This window comes from Orycteropus afer, unplaced genomic scaffold (assembly GCF_000298275.1).
Source record: "Orycteropus afer afer isolate SDZICR_OR568_19922 unplaced genomic scaffold, OryAfe1.0 scaffold00407, whole genome shotgun sequence".
Classification (NCBI taxonomy): Eukaryota; Metazoa; Chordata; class Mammalia; order Tubulidentata; family Orycteropodidae; genus Orycteropus; species Orycteropus afer.
Genome location: NW_006921994.1, coordinates 1,913,961 through 1,921,787, shown reverse-complemented (window position 1 = coordinate 1,921,787; position 7,827 = coordinate 1,913,961). Strand labels below are relative to the sequence as shown.

The window sequence follows — 7,827 nt, the reverse complement described above, 5'->3', positions numbered from 1 at the left end:
GGCTGATTGCTCTTCTCTCTGGCTTCCTGGCTTTTAATCCCCTTTCTCCTGCTCTTCCCACCTGCTACTTTGGGTGTCCCTGAGTTGTCTCTCCTCACCTGTAACCCTGGGGCTGGCTCTACTCAAAGTAGAGTCAACCTTAATGACATGGATGGAGTAAAGCATTTAGGACCTCCATTTGCTGATGTGGCATGACTCAAAATGGGAAGAAACAGCTGCAAACATCCATTAGAATCAGAACATGGAATGTAAGAAGTATGAATCTGGGAAAATTGGAAGTTGTCAAAAATGAAATGGAAAGCATAAAGATCTATATCCCAAGTGTTAGTGAGCTAAAATAGACTAGATTTGGCCATTCTGAATCAATCATATGAGCTACTACACCAGGAATGACAAATTGAAGAGGAAAGGTGTAACATTCATCATTACAAAGAATGTTTCAAGATGTATCCTGAAGCACAATGCTGTCAGTGGTAGGGCAATATACATATACCTGCAAGGAAGAGGAGTTAATACTACTATTATTCAATTTATGCACCAACCACTAAAGCCAAAGATGAGGAAATTGAACATTTCTACCCATTTTAGTAGTCTGTAATTGACCAAACATGAAATGTGTTATTACTGGTAATTAGAATGTGAAAGTTAGAAACAAAGAAGGATCACCAGTAGTGGGAAATATGGCCTAGGTGATAGAAATGACACCGGAGGTCACATGATAGAATTTTGCAAGATCAACAATATATTCATTGCAAATACCTTTTTTCAACAACATAAATGGCTGTGATACAACATGGACTTTTCTGGATGAAATACACAAGAATCAGATCAACAACATCTGTGGAAAGAGGCAATGGAGAAATTCAGTATCTTCAGCCAAAACAAGGCCAGGAGCTGATTGTGAAACAAACCATCAATTTCTCATATGCAACTTCAAGTTGAAGCTGAAGAAAATTTTAAAACATTCATAATAGCCAAAATGTGACCTTGATTATATACCTCCTGAATTTAGAGACCATCTGAAGAACAGATTTGATGCACTGAACACCAATGACCAAAAACCAGAGGAATTGTGGGATGACATCAAGAACATCATCCATGAAGAAAGCAAAAAGTCATTAAAAAGACAGGAAAGCAAGAAAAGACCAAATTGGATGTCAGAAGAGACTTTGAAACTTATTCTCGAACAGAGAGCAGCTAAAGCAAATGGAAGAAATGACAAGATAAGAGAGCTAAACAGAAGATTTCAAAGAACAGCTTAAGATAAAGTCAATTATTATAATGAAATGTGCAAAGACCTGAGGTTATAAAACCAAAAAGGAAGAATATGCTCAGCATTTTTCTAGCTGAAAGAACTGAAGAAGAGTAGTTGACCTGTGGGCTCAGGACCATAGTCGCAGGGGACATCACGCTCAATTGGCATAACATATTACACAAAACATTGTTCTACCTCCTACTTTGGTGAATAGTGACTGGGATCTTAAAAGCTTGCAAGCCGCCATCTAGAGGCAATGATGAGTCTCTCCTCGTCCAGAGCAGAGAAGAATAAAGAAAACCAAAAATTCATGGAAAGAATTAGTCCTAGTGACTGGTACACCATCTGATCTGCAGCCTATACGACTATGAGACCAGAAGAACTAGATGGTGCCCGGCTACCACTGTCATCCACTTGGACGGGGATCTATGTAGGAGATCCTTGATAGAGAGGGAGAACAGTGTGGAACAAAACTCATAATCATTTGGAGGAAAAAAAGGGGGGGGGGGACCAGGTTTGCTGGTCCAATAGAGCCTGGTGGAACCCCTGAGACTATGACCCCTAGCTTCCCTTCAGGTCTGGAAATGAACCCACACCTGTGGCTTCCAACCAAACAAAAGACAGGCATATGAGTTGAACATTTACCTGAGGTAGATACACTCCTTGGAGAGAACAACCATGAGAGAAAGAAGGGCTACTTATGCACAGGGAGACAGCTCAGGGGACAGGAGTGCATGGAAGGATGGACACAGGGAAGAGGTAACTATCGGGGGGAAGTGGGAGGGGAGCTATTGCATTGTGGTAAATTGTGATCCATGTCATGAGACAAAGTATATGTGAACTGCTGTATGGAAAGTGAATTTGCTCTGTAAATTTTCACCCAAATCACAATTTTTTAAAAAAAGGAAGAAAGAACTGAAGAAAAATATTGAGCCTCAAGTTGAATATATTGAATATATTTTGAATATATTGAAAGATTCTAAGGGCAAAATATTGAATGATGCAGTAAGCATCAAAAGAAGATGGAAAGAATACACAGAGTCACTGTACCAAATGAACTGGTAGATGATCATCCATTTCAGGAGATGGCATATGATCAAGAATCAATGGCACTGAAGGAAGAAGTCAAAGCTGCACTGATTCACTGATGAAAAACAAGGCTCCAGGAATTGACGGAATACACACTGAGATATTTCAACAAATGGATGCCATGCTGGAGGCATTTACTCATCTATTCCAAGGGATTTGGAAAACAGCTGCCTGGCCAACTGACTGGAAGAGATCTATATTTGTACCAATTCCAAAGAAAGGCGATCCATAAGAATGTGGAAATTATCAAACAATATCATTAATATCACCCTGCAGTGTAGTAAATTACTTAGTGTGGCTTTTCTACCCATAAATCTTTGTAAACTACGAGGTGGAATTTGCCATGAGCAACTGATAAGCTCCTGATTGCTAAAGTTGTCCAGTTGGGGTATTTCTGTTGGGAGTGGCACAAAACAATGTTCTGGGAGGTTCCCGCTTTCTCTCAGGTGCTTAGAATTCTGATGTTATGATTGGCTGGTTTGGTCACTGTGCCAGGCTCAAAAGGGGGTCTCCTAGAGGCAGAACTCTCTCTCTGACTGCTGCTTGAGGAAGACGTGCTGCTGAAAGAGACATACGCTCCTGAGAGACATGCACTGCTGGGAAAGAGACACAAGACACACACATTGCTGAGTGAGACACTGAGGGACACGCACTGCTGGGTGAGAGACTTTGAGAGACTGTTGGCTGAGGGACAGTGAGCTGGGAGAGAGACTGAGCATTTTTCCTGAACTTGAATTGTAGCCTGGTGCTTCCCTAATAAATCCAGTAATCTGTGAGTTCTGTGTGACCACTGCAGTGAATTATCAAACCCAGGAGAGAGGTGGTGGGTGCTTTGGGAGGACCAGTTGGTGAAAGACTGGAGGGAGGCAGCATGTCTGGCCTTGCAGTAATAGGCCTTGGGTTACTGATGATGATCCTGTCTTCCTCTTGTGAGGTTAGAGGAGGTCAGAAGATGTGGCCTCCTTGCCTTTTTAGCACACACACAAGTAAAATTTGGCTGAAGATAATTCAAAAATGGTTACAGCAGTATATTCACAGGGAACTTTCAGAAATGCAAGCTGGCTTCAGAAGAGCCTGCAGAATGAGGGCTATCATAGCTGATGTCAGATGGATATTGGCTGAAAGCAAAGAATGATGTTTACTTCTGTTTCATTGACTATGCAATGTGTGGATCAACATTGAGTAGAATGGGAATTCCAGAACACTAAATTGTGGTCATAAGGAACGTACATAGACCAAGAGGCTGCTGTTTGAACAAAACAAAGTGATACTGCATAATTTAAAATCCAGTAGGGTATGCATCAGGGTAGTATTCTTTTGCCATACTTATTCAGTCTGTATGCTGATAAAATAATCCAAGAAGCTGGATTGTATGGAGAAGAACACAGCATCAGGATTGGAGGAAGACTCACTAACAACCTGCTATATGCAGATGACTCAAACATTCTTGCTAAAAGCTAAGAGGACCTGAAGCACTCCCTGATGAAGATCAAAGACTCCAGCCTTCGGCATGGATCACACGTCAACACAAAGAAAATGAAAATCCTCACAACTGGACCAATGAGCAACATCTAGATAAATGGAGAAAAGACTGAAGTTGTCAAAGATCTCATTTCACTTGGATCCACAATCAACACCTATGGAAGCAGCAGTCAGAAAATCAGATGTCATATTGCACTGGGCAAATCTGCTGCTTAATATCCAAAGTATTAAAGCACAAAGATGTCACTTTGAAGATTAAGGTGCACCAAACCGAAGCCATGGTACTTTCATTTGCCTCATATGCATGTGAAAGCCAGACAATGAATAAGGAAGACTGAAGAAGAATTGATACCTTTGAGTTGTGGTATTGGCAAAGAATATAGAAGATACCATGGACTGCCAGAAGAACAAACAAATCTGTCCTAGAAGAAGTGAACCCGGAATACTCCTTAGAAGCGATAACAGCCAGACATCACCTCACATACTTTGGTCATGTTGTCAGAAGAAATCAGTCCATACAGAAGAATACTATGCTTGGTAAAGTAGAGGGTCAGCAAAAAAGGGGAAGACCCTGAACAAGACAGATTGACACACTGTCTGCAGTAATAAGCTCAAGCAAAGCAAAGATTGTAAGGATAGTGCAGGACCAGGCTGTATTTTGTTCTGTTGTATATAGGGTTGCTATGAGTCAGAGCTGACTGGACGGCCCCCACCACCAACAACACTTTTAAACAACTCATATATCAAAGAAGAAATCACAAATTGGAAAATATTCCAAATTGAGTGATAATATAAATATGACACACCAATATTTTGGGGATGTAGCAATAGACTCTAGCCCTGGACTCAGGTTCAAGATGGTCATCCTCCCTCAGTAGTTAAGGTTCATGAACTAGCAGGTAAATGGGGAGTACTGGGGTTCTGACTTTACCACTGGCATCACCCTGAGAAAACCATATGCCCTGGTGAGCTCAAGAATCCTCATGGCCCATTACTTCCAGAGCATCATGCTGTGTCTGGCCAGGCAGAGAAGTGATCTACCACTGGTAGCCAGAGAAGAAGGGCATCCTCATAATCCTAGCTTGGAAATACACATTGAACAACTAGTTAACAAGAGTAACATGTGACATACTACCACAAAGCCAATGACCCCTTGCAAGTGGGCATGGAGTTTGATGCCAGCACAAGGATACAGGACATGAGTGTCTCCTTCAGTACCAGCTGGACATGCCTGAGGCCAGTCTTCTCTTCAAAGACTCTCTGAGCAGCAGCTGGATCATGAATGTCACACTGGAGAAGAAGTTCCTGCCACTGCCCCTGACCCTAGCACACGAGGCCTTCCAGAATCACCGCAAAAACAAGACCCAGTATGGTTTTGGCCTCACCATCAGCTAAGAACCTCCTGGTCTGGCCTTCCAGGACCTTCCTCCTTCAGACCCCACATCCCATCCTCAGTCACAGACGGGAGGCCTAAACACCCCTTCCCCTTTCTTCCCTGCCTCCTCAGGGGGTGGGGCAGTTGAAACAAGACAACACATCACCCCTGCAGCTGAGGAGAAGATTGTCAAACTAAGGGGAGCTTCAGGATTCTGAATGCTGGGGCCACACCAGTGGGGGCCCACCCAGTGAACCTGAGGTCCTGGAAGGGATTCTGGAATCAAAAGGCTCTTGAGATTCCAAGCACTAAGGGCAGTGGTGGCCAGATGACCTCAGGGAGGAGTGTCAGGGTATTCGCATGCCCCCAAGGGCTCAGGGCCTGGTCCTCCTGCAGGGTCATCAAGAAGAGGGGCTTCTCCATCATTATAACTTAACTTCTTCTACATTATAACTAGTAATTGGTCAGATCACTTGATTAGGCTAGTTCGTTGTCATTACTCAGACGTGTATTTCTTGTACCTGTTCCTTCCCCACAACACAAATGAAAATGGAAGATATGTCAGATGAGTTGTGGGTTTGGGAATTCAAAAGTATTGGGACTTCAGAAAGGTAATTTGGTACATACACCATTCAGTATGTAACAGTCCTAGCAGGGCCTGGAGCAGAACCCTTCAAACAATAAGACATACGAAAAGTCACATGAAGCAGGATAAGTAAAGATTATAAGTAGCCTTCCATCCACTCAATACAAGTTTGTGGCCAAATTAGTTGAGGTCCACTCAGGCCTGGTCAACAAACAAACAAAAAAAAAATCCATGCCTTTTAGTTTTGAGAATTGTGGATAAGGGATTATGCACTGAATTAATTTAAGTTATCATGGTCTTTTCCATCTCCTCGTATGTATGCAAAAGCTGGACAATGAGATAAGAACACAGAGGAAGTGATGCATTTGAATTGTGATGCTGGTGAAGTACTGTGAACATGCTGTGGACTTCCAGAAGAATGAACAGATCATTCTTAGAAGAGATACTACCAGAAAGCTCCTTAGACTTGAGGATGGAGATAGTTTGGTTCATGTACATTAGGCATGTCATCAGGAAAGACCAGTTTCTAGAAAGGACATCATCATTGATAAGTTGGCAAAAGTGAGGGAGGCCCTTGGTGAAATGGATTAACCCAATAGCCAAAACAATGCACTCAAACACAACAATGATAATGAAGATCATCAGACCAGACAACATTTTATTCTGTTATATACAAGGTTGCTATGAGTCAGAGTAACTCAACAACTAACAACCATAGACAACAGAGTGCAATCAACTAATTGCCATCTGAAATCCCCATGGTGGGATCTAGGTTACACACACTGACCTATCACCAGAACTATGACCGAAACTTCTTTTCACTGAATGCTGTGTGCACTCGGCAGAGAAGGAAGGGCAAATCCTTGGTATCTCAAGTACCACTCCCTATATCCATGCCCACAGTACACACCATTAATGGCCCATGGCCCTTCCAGAGTCTGGAGCAAGAGTCAGCAAACTATGGCCCAAGGGCCAAATTTAGCCTGCTATCAGTTTTTGTAAATAAAGTTTTATTGGAAAACAGCCATCATCTTTCATTTGCCTATTGTCTTCCATTCTACAAGAGCAAAGTTGAGCAGTTACAACAGAGACTGTCTGGCCTGCAAAGCCTAAAATATTTTCTATATGGGCCTTTTCAGAAAAGCTTGTGACTCCTGGTCTACATGAGGCCTCATTATCCTTACCAGTCAGTGACACCAGTCAGTGACAACAATAGATCAGAGTTGACTGTCATGATGACCTATTCCCATCTCTGGCACAGTGGGTCAAAATTATTCATTATTAATAAATAATGTACACAGATGGCTTCACCTGAGAATTCTACCAAACTTCCAGAGAAAAACTGACACCAATCCTATTCAAAGTGTTCCAAAACATACAAAAGGATGGAATCCTCCCTAACTCATTTTATGAAGCAAGCATAACCTTGATACCAAAACCAGGCAAAGATATCACTCAAACGGAAAACTACAGACCAATATCCCTCATGAATATGGATGCAAAAATCTTCAACAACATCCTAGCCAATAGACTTCAACAACATATCAAGAAAATCATTGATTATGACCAAGTGGGGTTCATATCAGGTATACAAGGATGGTTCAGCATTAGAAAAACAATCACTGTCATCTACCACATAAATAAAACAAAGGAAAACAACCACAGGATCATATCAATCAATGCAGAAAAGGCATTTGATAAAATCCAACAGCCATTCCTAATCAAAACTCTCAGCAAAATAGGAATAGAAGAGACATTCCTCAAGATAATAAAGGGCATTTATGCAAAACCAACAGCCAACATTATTCTCAATGGAGAGAGACTGAAATCATTCCCCTGTGAACAGGAACCAGAACAGGAACAGGAACTCTATCACCATGTCTATGCAACATTGTGTTGAATAGCCAGGGAAATAAGGCAAGAAAGGAAAATCAAAGGCATCCAAATTGGTAAGGAAGAAGACAAACTATCCCTATTTGCTGACGATATGATCCTATACCTAGAAAACCCAAGAGACTCACTAAAAGATCTACCGGAACT

At 41.9% G+C, this 7,827-nt stretch overlaps 1 pseudogene; it reads left to right on the top strand.

Annotated features, from left to right (window-relative positions):
* Positions 1–5,221, top strand: part of LOC103208058 — a 24,473-nt pseudogene extending 19,252 nt beyond the window's left edge.
* The last annotated feature ends 2,606 nt before the right edge of the window (positions 5,222–7,827 follow it).